At 47.5% G+C, this 14,219-nt stretch overlaps 1 long non-coding RNA gene across 1 annotated transcript; it reads right to left on the bottom strand.

The window, feature by feature from the left end:
• Positions 1 to 489: 489 nt before the first annotated feature.
• LOC135978990 (uncharacterized) lies at positions 490 to 6,949 on the bottom strand. Its single transcript, XR_010596327.1, has 2 exons — positions 6,796 to 6,949; positions 490 to 915 (listed from the first exon to the last, which is right to left on the bottom strand). It is a non-coding gene; the product is annotated as an uncharacterized LOC135978990 (long non-coding RNA).
• Between the last annotated feature and the right edge of the window lie 7,270 nt (positions 6,950 to 14,219).

The following is a 14,219-nucleotide window of genomic DNA, read 5'->3' as shown; positions in this document are numbered from 1 at the left end:
ACACTCAATAACAGACGTAAAAGTGGCAATTCTTCAACAAAAAAACTTCAAAAACAGACTCCAATGAAAAACTGCAGAACTGGAATTAATTTGCAAACTGGACACCATCAAATTAGGCCTGAACAAAGACTGGGAGTGAATGGGTCACTACAAAAACTAATTTCCCCCTACTGTTACTGACACCTTCTTGTCAACTGTTTGAAAAGGGCCACCCTGATTACCACTACAAAAGTGATTTTTCCTCCCTTGGTATCCTACTGTTGAGAATAGCCCACTTCCACTTTAATTGAATTGTCTTGTTAGAACTGACCCCCCACTTGGTAAGGCAACTCCCATCCTTTCATGTTCTGTGTATATATTCTGCCTACTGTATTTTCCACTCCATGCATCTGATGAAGTGGGTTTTAGCCCATGAAAGCTCATGCCCAAATAAATTTGTTAGTCTCTAAGGTGCCACAAGTACTCCTCGTTGTTTTTTTTAAAGACCCATGTATACTTAAAGACACAGCAGCTCATTTTTACAAAAGCAAGAAATATGTTTCAAATGCGAGAAGTACAGTTTGTTACACTTATTTAATTGCTGATAGGAAGATGGAACAAGCAAGCTGGATTTCTAGTAACACCATGAAAGCACCAAAGAAATAGTTACATTTCCACAGGTAAGTGAGGCACTCGGAGCCCTTTATCCGAGAGATTCCTCATGGGAAGTTAGGGAGCACTGAAACACTTCTTCAAAAGCGTCCAGAAAAGGCTCAGTGATTTCATCTACTGTGACATGTCTCTGGAGTTCTTCGCTCAGGGAGGTGACACCCGTCCCTTCGAGTCCACAAGGAACAATGTGATCAAACCACGTAAGATCTGTGCAGCAGTTCAGCGCCAGCCCATGAGAGGTTATATGCCTTCCACAATGGACACCTGAAAAGCAAAACATACATGTCACCTCGTTCAGTGCTATGTACCACACACCACCCCTCCCCCAAATTTGTTTGTTAAAGTGCAAGAGATATGAAAGGGTTATAAACAAAATAATAGTATTTCTAGTGTCTAAAACTTAACTCTAGCAAGATACATCTTTGCCTAATCTAGTTTCTTATTCACATCAAGGGGTCAGCGTTCTCCAGCTGGATTAGCAGGAGAACCCATCTTTCATAGGTCAAAGAACGTACCATTTTGCTTCTCTCACTTGGTAGATCCCCCAAAAGTCTTTCAAGCAGATCTTTATATCCCCAAAGTTTTTGTCTTCAAAGTCAGAAAGCCCTCCTGGAGGCTCAGCTTCCCATATCCACTAGGGAGCAGACACCACATTACTTTTGCAGTCTCCTGTGGTTTACAATGCAAATGATCTTCCTGCAATCTCCCAAGCAAGTGAACAGCCCATTGTTCCAGTCCCTGGTCACACCTGGCTCTGTTTGCAATTGAGACAGAGGTTTTTGCCCTTCTCCTTTGTCTGTTTACAGTCTCCAAAACACAGTATTAGAGCATTCATAATTTCACACACAATGTTATTACATACATTTCCCAGTGATATCAACAACCAATGATATATTACAAGACAACTTTTAAATGAATATCATGGCAACAGTGTGCGGTGCATTGAGCTGGTCAGGCCAGCTGAGATTTACTGTTAAATACCAGAGAGCCCTTTGCTATCTGGCACTGGGATGCTCTTACAGTCACAAGTACATTCTGTAAAATTAATTAGATTTTAGTATTGCAACTTAAACCATAGCACGAATGCATATTTTACCAATACAAGTGTGCCATTCCCACAAAAGCGTGCTAAAACCAATAATGCTGGTGCACCAAAAAGGAATTATCCCATGTGTATTACACAGAAAGAAAAGCAGCCAAGAATTTTCCAAAATGAATTCTACATTTGTTAGGGTCTTGTTCAATAGCTAGGCGATTACTAGAATATTTTTTAATTTACCAGTTATGAGCCAAAAATTAGTAAATCCCAAAGCTTTCAATAGATGTTTATCATAGCCCTAGGGGGGTTTGGGCCCAGGACATAGAAACTCTGGGCCTATCTGCCAGGGGGTGCTCCCACCCGGATCCACCCAAGGCCCCACCCCACCTCTTCCCCACCAGTTCTGCCCCCTCTCCCTCGCACATTGCACCCTCGCTCCTCCCCCCAGCACCTCCAGACACCGCAAAACAATTGATTAGCAGTAGGTGCTGGGAGTCAGGGAGGGGGAGGCGCTGATCGGTGGGGCGGACAGGAAGCACTGGGGAGAGGAGGAGGTTGGTGGGGGGGCTCCTCCTCACCCCCACCCCTGCTCTCCTGCCCCCCGTCTCCTCCTCACAAAGCATGGGGCCCCTCAAAGCGCAGGGCCCGGGGCGGTTGCCCCGATTTGCCATACCCTAGGGACGGCTCTGGCTGGAAGGGACCTCAAGAGCTTATCTAATCCAGCCCCTTGTGCTGAGGCAGGGCCAAGTAAACCGTTCTACAGCATCCCTGACAGGTGTTTGTCCAAGCTGTTCTTTAAAACCTCCAATGATGAGAATTCCACAGCCTCCCTTCATAACCTATTCCAGTGCTTAACTACCCTTATACACACACAATTTTTCCTAATAGCTAATCTAACCTCCTTTATCGCAGATTAAGCCTTAGTTCTTGTTCTACCTTCAGTGGACATGAACAATCAATCAATCACTGTCCTCTTTATAACATATTTGAAAACTTATCAAGTCCCCCCTCAGCCTTCTTTTCTTGAGACTAAACATGCCCAGGTGGGTTTTTTTGTTTGTTTGTATCTAAACCTTTTACCATCTCTTCTGAGCTCTCTACTTTGTCCACATCTTTCTTGATGTCTGGCGCCCCAAACTGGACACAGAACGCCAGCTGAGACCTCACCAATGCCTAACAGAGGGGGACCATTATCTCCCATAGCTTACATACAACACTCCTGTTACTACACTCCTGAATTATATTAACCTTTTTTGCAATTGCATCATCATTGTTGGCTCATGTTCAGTTTCTGATCCACTATAGGTCCCAGATCCTTTTCTGCAGAACTACTACCTTGACAGTTATTCCCCATTTTGTAGTGGTGCATTTGATTTTTCCTTCCTATGTATAGTGCTTTGCGCTTGTCTTTATTGAATTTCATCTTGTTGATTTCAGACCAATTCTCTTAATTTGTCAAGGTCATTTTGAAGTCTGATCCTGTCCTTCAAAGTGCAGCTCCTCAGAGCTTAGTGTCATTTGCAACTGTTATAACCATAATCTCCGCTCCATTATTCAAGTCATTAATGAAAACACTGACCATTACCAGACCCAGGACAGACCCCCAGGGGAGCCCACTAGGTAAGTCCTATTAATAAACTACTCTGAATAGGATTCTTCAAAGAGTTATGTGCCCACCTTACAGTAATTTCATCTAGATCACATTTCCCAGATTGCTTATGAGAATGTCATGTAGGAATGTATCAAAAGCCTATTAAAACCAAGCTATATCACATCTACTGCTTTCTCTCATCCACTCGACCAGCGTACTGTGGTTTAAAAATGGAAAGATTTGTTCTATTAATGAGTCATCTACATCAATTTATAAAAGGCAATTAAAGCTATGATTTTATGGTCAACATTACACATACCTTGAAGGTAAAAACCATTACACCATTGTACGCACAGCTGGCAACATTTTAACTCTAAGGACTTGTCTACACTTAAACTGCTACAGTGGCCCAGCTGCAGCTGTGCCGCTGTGGTGTGTCGGCATAGACACTACGCCAATGGGAGAGGTTCTCCAGTTGGTGGAGGTGGATTACTTATGCCAAGAGGTAGTAGCTAGGTCAACAGAAGAATTCTTCCATCAAATTAACTCGGTCTACATCGAGGGATAGGCCAGCGTAGCTATGTCTCTTAAGGGTGTGGATTTTTCACACCCCTGAGAGATGTAGCTATGCCCATGTAAGTTCCCACTGTTGACTAGCCCTGAATCTTTTTCAGGGATCTCTGACTGCTATAAAATTGTGGCCTGGGATTGGAACTTTTCAAAATCTGGTTAGCCACGTTTAATTCCTTGTGCTCAATGTTGGCACCAGGGGGCACTACTACCCCTGAAATGGATCTTTAATGGCTCCCATTGGAGCAGATTACTGTCATACCAATGAAAAAGGTCCACAAGAATAATCTTGCATGCGCAGCAGTTTATTGAGAAGGAATTACACAAGCGGTAAAGGGTTACATTATGCACATAACTCCTATGTTAAACATTAAGAACTATACGTTAAGAGCTATACATTCCTCTTCGCGAGTCTCTCTTTCACAAACAGGCCCTGCGCTAGCTTCACGCAATCCCTGCTTCGCAAACAGAGAAGGTGGTCACCAATTCTATGGACGGCTTCTTCTCTCCAGGTCTGGTCTCCTCAGCCCTCTGGTCTGTCTTGGATTCCCTGGAGGCAAGGCCTTGGCTGCCTGGAAAACCCTCTGGTCACAATCCTACTCAAGCCCATGGAGCAGAGTTTTGGCTACTCTGTCTAGCAGTTTCTTCAAGCGTCAATTAAGGAATCCCCAACAGTAATTTAATTGGCTTGATTTTTATACTTTTTCCTCAAAGGATTCACATGTCTTAAAAGCATGCTCAACGGGAATGTGGTTATTAACTTTTACCTAATACTTTAGGAGGAGACTGCAGAGTGGTGCTAACTGAACATTACCCCACATTCACTCCCTGATGAATCATTCACTTTAGCCCCCTGCGTGATGTCTTTCTACAGGGTCAAGATGCCCCAGTCAGCCCGTGCTCCACTCAAAATGTTTTACATGTGTTGTTTGCTTTCAAGCGGACATATTTGCTGATGCAAAGATCAGTATTCATCATACACGCAGCATGGAGCCAGTCAGTTTCACTTCTGGCATCTGCCTGATGCTAAGGAAAGGATTCTTCTCCCAGAATCCTCTTTCACAGTTCAGTCATGTCAAGCCATGTTCTCACCGGTCATTCAGTACAGTCACACCAGTATGGCACCATCTCAACACTCAATACTGTACTGTACACGATATTCAAAAATAATACATACAAATGTATTTTGTAAGAGCAGAGTCTTACATTATTAATCCCTCACTACAGCTTGTGTTATTATAGCTTCACTGAGAAGTGGAGTGAGACCACCAGGTTTTTGTTGTTTTTTTAAAGAGATGTGTATTAAATAAATTCTACTGTGCTCAGTTTTTCAGGTGTGCAGTGGCTCACTTCTAAAGGTTCAGTTCTTAGATCCATAAGACAAACAGGAACCAGCAATCAGCATACTCATTGAAAATTAAGATTTGTGTGGCATGGATTTAACACCGCAGCAGGAGACAGGTCTTTGCAGGATCAAGCCTAACAATGGAACTCTCATATCAAAACAAATTAATAAGCCATCTAGTCTGTTATCAGGGACAACAGCCAATACTCAGTGCTTCAGATGAAAGCCTTCCAACACCATAATGCATCTAATTATGTAATACCATTGGATACTCTGGCTCATTGACCCCAGCTGCTGGTGAGCTTGTGCCATGAAGTATTATAGCCTTTATTTTTTTTAGGCTAGACAGAGTAAGTGTAAATGCTATCCCTATTTATACAGATGCCTAATCCTTTTTAGGATTTACAACACTATATTCTACGGCAGTGTATTCCTTTAGGTTAGTTACACATTGCATTAAAAATATGTTTGCCCATTTACATTTTTTGCCTTTTTCATATTGAATTCCCCCCTCAGAACCTGTCAAATCACCACAAAGAGTTTCTTATGTTGTCCTTCTACATTAGGACCAGATTAATTCTCTCTGGGATTTATCTGAAAAGAGAAACCATTGAAGTGTTCGCTTCGCCACATAAAGCAATGCATTCAGTAATTTATCTGCCAATCAATGCATTTATTGCCAGTCATCATCATCCCCCTTAATATCTTCTTATAGGCTGCATTATGTGCTAAACAGATTACAACAGAACATACTCCCATCTGTGATTCCAGGATCTTCATATGCCATATTCCTCCCCCCATATATTTTTCAAATGACTGCTCTCACCCTTCTCCCTTGTTGCATGAGAGCTCAGCTCATCACCACCTGAGCAGTCGGACAACCTCATAAAAGGAGCATCAGTTACTGGGCAAGGGAGAAGGAGAACTGGAATGAGATGTCAGGAGACCAGATCTGACACTTATTGGCAAAAAACAAGAGAGATGAGGAGGATAAACACATTACCAAGGGCAAAGCCAACTAATGCCAAATTAATGTGTCCGCAGAGGGAACAAAGACACCCACACAGAGTGGTCATGTTTGTTTTTTAAATGTCTCAAGACAGCAGTATCCAGTGGTGACTAAAATACACTTTTTAAAGGAACAGCAAAGTGCACCTTAGTGGGATAATCTGCAAAGGGTGGGGGAATGTAACTCCCATCGGAGAGCTATCGGCCTATGATGTGATAACCAGTGATCTGAGAACACGGCATGATGCCCTTTGGCGCAATCCAGTCACTCCAAAAGGCAGACACGCTGCCTCTAGCGCATAATAAGTCTCCCCCCTGCGGGTGGGTCACACTCGGGTCTAATTCCGGGGGGCTGGGTTCAGTGCGGGGCTGGGGGGGGGAGAATCTGTGGCTTTTGATTTACAGGGGGTCAGACGAGAGGATCTGGTGCTGCCTTCTGGCATGAAGCCCCCTCCCCCCCCAGCCACGCGCACACCCCCGGCAGCCCCCCACCCCCAGCCACGCGCGCACCCCCGGCTCAGACCCGGCTCAGCCCCGGCCGCTCCCGGGCAGGGCACACGCACGCAGACCCCCCGCCCATCGGGTCCCCACCTTGTCCCAGCTGAGCCATTGCCCCACCGCCCTGTCGCCTCAGAGTAACGGTCCCTCCGCGGCGCACCCCGCGAGCCGAGCACTAGCAACACCACCAGCCGCAGCCCCGCCCCTTCGCCGCCCCCGCCCCCAACAGCAGCCGCAGCCGCGTTCCAGGCCACGCCCACCCAGAGCCAGCGGCACCATCCCGGCATGCGCGCTCCTGGCCCCGCACCCCGCCCGCCTCCGACTCCGGCCGGCGCTGCTGCGTGCCCGTCCCTGTACTGCCCCTCTCGCGGTGCCCCACAGGAAACGTAGTTCTCCCTCCCTTCGCGGGTCGAGCTGTGGGAGGAGACTCGGGAGAGTAAGGGACTCTAGTTCCCAGCAGTCCCTGCTCTCTCTCGCGGAGTTGGACGCCGCCAGTGTTTAGGCGGCTAGGGCTGACCCACTGTGGGTGCCCACCAAGTGTTCCCCTCTTGGTCAGAGACCATCTCACGCAGCCATGGCCCACTCCGGCCCCCAGTGACGCCAATGGGAAACCCCACCTTGATGGCAGCAGGATGGGGACTAGTGAATCATAGAATCTCAGGGGTGGAAGGGACCTCAGGAGCCAGCTAGTCCAACCCCTGCTCAGAGCAGGACCAATCCCAACTAAATCAAGTGCACACACCAGCAATGATGTGCAGCCACCTCTGGGGCAGGGAGCAGCTGCTGAGCACTAGCCAAGCGTTTAGGACAGGAAGTGCAGGTCACAGAGCAGCTGAGTGGGCTCAGCGCTTGGCAGGCAGGATTCCAAGAGCCCATCCCACTTAAGAAGGAAAGCAGAAGGGTTTGCCATAAGTAAAGCATAGCTGTTCTTCTCACAAGCATGCCTGCCCAGCAGGTGCCCTGAGCCTGGGTATCGAGGTGTGTGCCTGGGGGGGATATAATACAGGTCTATGAAATCACAAATGATGTTGAGAAAGTGAATAGGAAACTTATTTACCACTTGACATAACACAAGAACCAGGGGTCACCCAATGAAGTTAATAGGCAGCAGGTTTAAAACTAACATAAGGAAGTACTTCATACAATGCACAGTCCAAACGTGGAACTCATCAGGGGAGGTTGTGAAAGCCAAAAGAATAGTGAATAGTGAATCAGGTTAAAAAAAGAATTAGATAAATTTCTGGAGAATAGAGCCTTCAATGGCTATTAGCCAAAATAGTCAGGGATGTAACCCCACGCTGTGGGTGTTCCTAAACCTTCAACTGTCAGAAGCTGGGACCGGACAATGGGTTGGCTCACTTGATAAATTGCCCTGTTCTGTTCATTACTTTTGGACCATCCGGCACCAGCAACTGTTGGAAGACAGGATACAGGACCATGGGTGTGACCCAGTAGGTCATTCTTATGTCCGGAAAAGCCACATCTATGAGCAAAGAAAATCTATCTATTAATGGAGATTCTCTCTGTCTTAGTAAGGAGGAGAGGATGGAAGATGATAAAAGACAGGTAGGATCTGATGAGAAACAGTCAATTAAAAAAGAGTCCCATTCAATGACATCATGTAATGGCAGACAGCTAAAAAATGACAGTTTTTTTTAAAGTCCTTATATACAAATGCTAGAAGTCTAAATAATAAGATGGGTGAACTAGAGTGCCTCGTGCATGAGGTTAGTGATATAACAGGCATCACAGAAACTTGGTGGAATAAGGATAATCAATGGGACACAGTAATGCCAGGATACAAAATATATCAGAAGGACATCACCAGTTTTTCTAGTCACAAGGGAAGATAAAGTACACTGCTTTTGTGGGGTTGTTAGACAGCTAAATACTGTTACAAAAAACATACACCGCCAATCCTACAGATTGATGATGTTCTGGACCAATTTGGGGGTGCTCAGGAATCCATTACTCTGGATTTGCCCAGTGGATATTGCCAGGTTCTCTTACGGAAGTTCTGCATAAAGATAACCTTCACTATTGGGCTGCGTCATTATAGTTCAGTTCAGCTTTTTGGGATGACCCCGGGGCCTGCTGCCTCTCAGAGATTAATGACTTAAGCAGATGTTTCTTCTACTTGGATGGTATCATTGTGTACACCATCCAGCTGGATGGAGCATCCGCAATGTCTATGCGCAGCATAGGAATTTCGACAGTTAGAACCAATGAGGCCACCATCTTCAGGGGAAGTTCTGAGTGGCAGTTGGGCCCAGAGTTTTGCAGGTATTTATGTGCCTAACTCCCTGACTGAGTAATGGTCAGAGTAAAGATTAATCCATACTGGTTAACCACCTGCTCATAGGGAAAAGCAGGAATTTATGCCCCATTTTAGACAAAACCTTAACCTTAACTGGACTCGCCACCAGGCACCTCCATAATACTTGATGTCGCTTATATGGTTAACTAGGGTTACCATACGTCCTCTTTTTCCCGGACATGTCCGGCTTTTCAGCACTCAAACCCCCGTCCGGGGGGAATTGCCAAAAAGCCGAACATGTCCGGGAAAATGGCGGCTCTGCTCCTCCCCTGACTCTTCGGCTCTGTTTAAGAGCCGGGCATGGCGGCTGCCTGAGCGGTACCGGCTTCGGGCAGCCCCCATGTAAGAGCCGGGCTGCCCGAGCGCTACCGGCTTCGGGCAGCCCCCATGCCTCTGGACCCTGCGCTGCCGGAGCCCGGGAGGGGAAGTGCCTGGCTGGGGGCGCAGGGTCCGGAGGCAAGGGGGCTGCCCAAAGCCCAAGAGTTACCGGCTTCACAGTTTGCCGGGCAGCCCCCAGACCCCCCTCCCGGGGTCCAGCTGCGCTGGGCAAGTGCCGGCCGGGGGCGCAGGCTCTGGGGGCTGCCCGGCAAACCGTGAAGCCGGTAACGCTTGGGCAGCCCTTTCCCCGTGGCTGGGAGTGGGAGGGAGGAGGGGGCGGAGTTAGGGCGGGGAAGGGGCGGAGTTGGGGCAGGGCGGGGTGGGGAAATGGGCGGGGCCAGGGCCCGTGGAGGGTCCTCTTTTTTTATTTAATAGATATGGTAACCCTAGGTTAACAACCCTTGGTCCTTCCTTTATTACCCGCCCGTGTTCATGGCAACAATGACATAAGTGCTGCAGGGTGACCTCACAATGCTGTGATTTGAACACTGGCAGTTGGCCCTCAGTGTCAGTTGCTTTTACTTGGACAGAAGGAGAGGCTGGGTATTGTGCTGGCTAAAGTCGATTTCAGATCCAAGATCGAATCTATTACTGAGGGGAAAAAAGTAAGTGGGCTTTCTTACTCCCCATGGCTGTCCTACCTCTGACCAACAGAGACCCACTTTGCTTAAATTCTGTTTGAAAAGGGTCACCAAATTAAATTCGTTTTTTTGGCCCAGAACCTCAAAGGTATTTAGGCACTTAACTCCCACTGAAATCCATGGGAGTTAGGAGTCTAAATACCTTTGAGAGTCTGGGACTTTGTTCCATTTGATGTCTCTCTCGCTCTAGCATGAAAAGTGCCATCCTAACAGAATCCAGGAGGGAATCCAGCTGTCTGATCAGGGGCTACTTGTGCCCTACCTCTCTCTTACACTCAATTCTTTAGTTCAGCTGTAAAAATTGTGGCAGATAGGGAATAACTCCAGAGTTGATAAGGCTGCATGGTAAGGTTATATTTCATTAACCCAGCAAGGACTTCCGGAGATCACTGAGATCCCTAGAAAGACTTGCCCCCTCTGGGAGTCTCTTCCGCTGATCCCTCTCTGGGACCCTGTTCTAGGATCTCACACAGGGCCCTTGTCTCTGAAGTGGAGAATGAAAGGAAGTGGGTTCTGTTCCAGGCCTCCATTCGTCTGTAGACGAGCTCCATACGCACAGACCCCAGAGGACACAATCAGGGGAGTCGCCCACTAACTTCAGTGGGCTTGGATCAGGCCCAGATATAGGCCCAATAAAAAGATGGCTCCTGCTGTCCCTGCAGCAGAGTGTGGAAAGGAGAGGCTCTTTGCTGTGGCATTATTTCCTCCAGGTGCAGAATGGACAGTAGGGGATTTCCACTTCAGTTCCTGGAGATTTAGGGAAGCTGATCCCCATTCTGTGGCCTCACCCTCACAGCTGGCATGAGAGGCAGCAATTGGGCTCGAGACATGGCCCTTAAAATCTGCCTTCAAGTTGATTCTCCCTAATTCTCCATCTTGGATGAAGAATAACATTTCCTTTCCCCACTATGGCAGATCATTTTGGTTTTGCGCTGCCCATTTCAATGTTTAAAATTTTCCAGGATTAGGAAGGAATGAGGAGATACATATACATGCTCTTTAATGCTTTTGGGGGTGCAATTCTCCCCCGGGCTGAGGGTCAGCAAAAAGTCATGTACCTCTTACATCCCACTAAAATCCAGAGCCTTGGAGAGTGCAATGAAATTTTGCAATGAATGTGAAGAGCTGTAATTTTTCCTGCTGTCTCCAGTGGAGCACAAGCAGCGGCGGCTCCAGGCACCAGCACTCCAATCGCGTACCTGGGGCGGCAAGCCGCGGGGGTGCCCTGCCGGTCGCTGCGAGGGCGGCAGTCAGGCTGCCTTCGGCGGCGTGCCTGTGGGAGGTCCGCCGGTCCCGTGGATTCGGCGGTAATTCGGCGGCGGGTATGCCGAATCTGAGGGACCGGCGGACCTCCCGCAGGCGCACCGCTGAAGGCAGCCTGCCTGCTGTGCTTGGGGCGGCAAAAAAGCTAGAGCCTCCCCTGAGCGCAAGCATTAGATTAAAATTTAAATCTTTGACAGAGGATTTAAGTAATATTGGAGCACAATGTGATATTTTGAATACAGCTAAACTTTGTGTTGCCCACTAGACTAAGAAGTATATTGTGATATTGATTGATGACCATCAAGCCTGTAATCTTAGCTTTGTGAACTTCTTTCTCCATCTTTGTTCATAGTTCAAGTATTGGAGGAAACCAATGATTGTGAAATTAGTTAAGAGTCCCAACTTCTAAAGCAAGTAAACTTCGGGCTTAAAATGTGTTGGGTTTTATGGGCCAGATCTTCAGCTGCTATAAATCAACAGCTCCATTGACTTGAATGAAGTATTCTGATTTCCAGCAGCTGCGGATCTGACTCAACAAAGGTATTATTCAAATGAAACGCGTATGCGATGGACAGTGTTCAATGTGGGTTTTTTTAGAAGCACCATAACTGAATTTTGGGTTGGCAAATATTGTGATGCATGTATATTTGTTTGGATTTTTAGGTGCTTTATAATTCCACTCTTGGTGCCGTCATTGTGTCAGGTTAGTTTTGTCGCCTCTTTTCTCTTTACAAACATTAACTAAGTAACCTTCCTCATCCCTGGGAGGTACAGAAGGGTCAGTATCATCCCTTTTTGGTACATGGGGAAACTGAGGCACGGAGCGGGGACGTGAGTTGCCCAGCATCACACAGTGAGTGAGTGGCAAAGCCAGGATGAGAAATCTATTTCTGGTTTCCAGTCCCATACTCAAACCATTAGACCACACTGCTTATCCTTTGCATAGTTCTGAGTATATTTATTGACTTTATTAAAACAACAAAGTTCCAAAAGGAACCCCCAAACCTTTGCTAATATACAATTTGAGTTGAGGATTTATTTCTGTATTTAAAAGAACTAGATTCATTACAGCTGAGCATTTACATGCTAAAAAGGAAGGCAATTCTCAACTGAGGTTCTGGCACCAACCTTTCATCTGGCCCCAGCTACTTCTCATTTTGTAGAATCACAGAACTGTGGGGCTGGACGGCTCCTCAAGAAATCATCAAGTCCAGCCCCCTACGCTGAGGCAGGACCAAGCAGGGTGCGATTCCCTGCTTGAGGAGACATCCCTGCGCTAGCTGTCATCAAGCTAGCGTGTTAAATAGCAGCGTGGCTGCGACAGTTCAGGCAGTGGCTTGGGCTAGCCGCCGGAGTACGTACTCATAGGGTCCGGGTGGGGTTGTACTCGGGGTGGCTAGCCCCTCTCACCGCTGTCCATGCTATCCTTGCTACAGTTCTATTTTAGCAAGCCAGTGCGAATATGTGTATGCGAGCTGGGTATCACACCCCCAGCTGCAAGTGTAGAGATACACTTGGTGGGGGGACTGGCAGGGGGTGCAGGGTCCCAGGCCCAGATTCTTAGAGGTATTTAAGCTCCTAACTGCCATTGATTTCCATGGAAGTTAGGAAACTCCAAACCTTTGAGGATCTGGGCCCCAGTTCTCGGGCTCTGCTGTCTGTGGCTCACATTTTTAGCTGGAGGACGACGCACACATTCTCACTAGCTTCTGGCTGGAAATTGTCCCGCAGACAATAAGATCGACTGAAACAAAACTGGCCCCCCGTCCTGACTTGTTGCAGAATGGACGTGCACAGCTTGCCAAGGGAGGAGAAGGAGGAGGACGCGGCTGCTGAGGGCACGTCCACCTTGGGAAGAGAGGAACATTCCAGTGGGAGTCAGCGTGAGCCGGAGCTGGCTCGAGAAGATACTCAAGATGGCCCAGCCAAGGTCGTTCCTAAGCAGAGTGGGCCCATCCTAAGGTGTCTAAAGCGAATCTGCCAAAAAGCGAAGAGAGGCAAGATGCGATATCCCCGAACTGTCACTACAGGTAAAAGGAAAGGCTAAGGATGCGCTAAGGGGTGGGAATGAAGGGAGGCAAACTCAGTCTCAACCCCCATGTGTTCAAAGATTTGCAGTGATCCCAAAGGCTCTTGGGTTTGTGTTCCACTTAGGGGAAACTGAAGACAAGGCACAGAGAGTGGGGGGGGGGAAACATGGAAAAAGTGGAGGAGGGGAGAACAAATAGATGTGGCCGCATGGCTTTGCTAGTGGGTGGACGGCGCTCTTCCATGGCTGAGTCTGCATGCAGATCGAGGGCAGCCCTCTGTTCTGCACGGGGGCAGAGATCACTGCTGGAGCTTGGCAAATAAATAATGAGCTAGCAGTAATCAGTCCCAGTACTAATCATCCCGGAATCTCCCAGAGACTGGAATGACAGGAGACAGTGTTCCTGAATCAGGACCAGTTTGGTAAATGCTGGATCTCCGTGAGGTCCTTCCATCCCCAGTGTGAGCACAATACTTACAAGCCCTGATACAAACACTAGACCAGGGTGACGGTCAGACCCCTGTATTTCTAAGGTGGAGGTGATGATGCCCCCAGAGCCTGTATTTCTCTGGGAATCTCTGGCTGCTGGAAGAGGAAGGGCAGTTTCTATTTCTCTCCACCACACACTGCTCTCCCTTCTCTTTCTTACCCTTGTAGTGAAGTCATTGCTTGGAGCATGCAGAACAATACAACACTAGGGATGACTGACTAGCCCAATACCTGGGTTGGAATGGGAGTCAGCATCACAGTTTCCTTCACTTCTCCCCTGCTCAAGCAGGATATAGATGTCTAGCCCTATTCAAAACAAGCGGTGAGAATCAAACCAATCAAGCCAACAAACAAAAGATAACCCTACCCAGAGCAGAGATATCTTACCCCAAAAAGGGAG

This window comes from Chrysemys picta, unplaced genomic scaffold (genome assembly GCF_011386835.1).
Source record: "Chrysemys picta bellii isolate R12L10 unplaced genomic scaffold, ASM1138683v2 scaf598, whole genome shotgun sequence".
NCBI classification, from domain to species: domain Eukaryota; kingdom Metazoa; phylum Chordata; order Testudines; family Emydidae; genus Chrysemys; species Chrysemys picta.
This window is presented reverse-complemented; position numbering and strand designations above follow the sequence as displayed.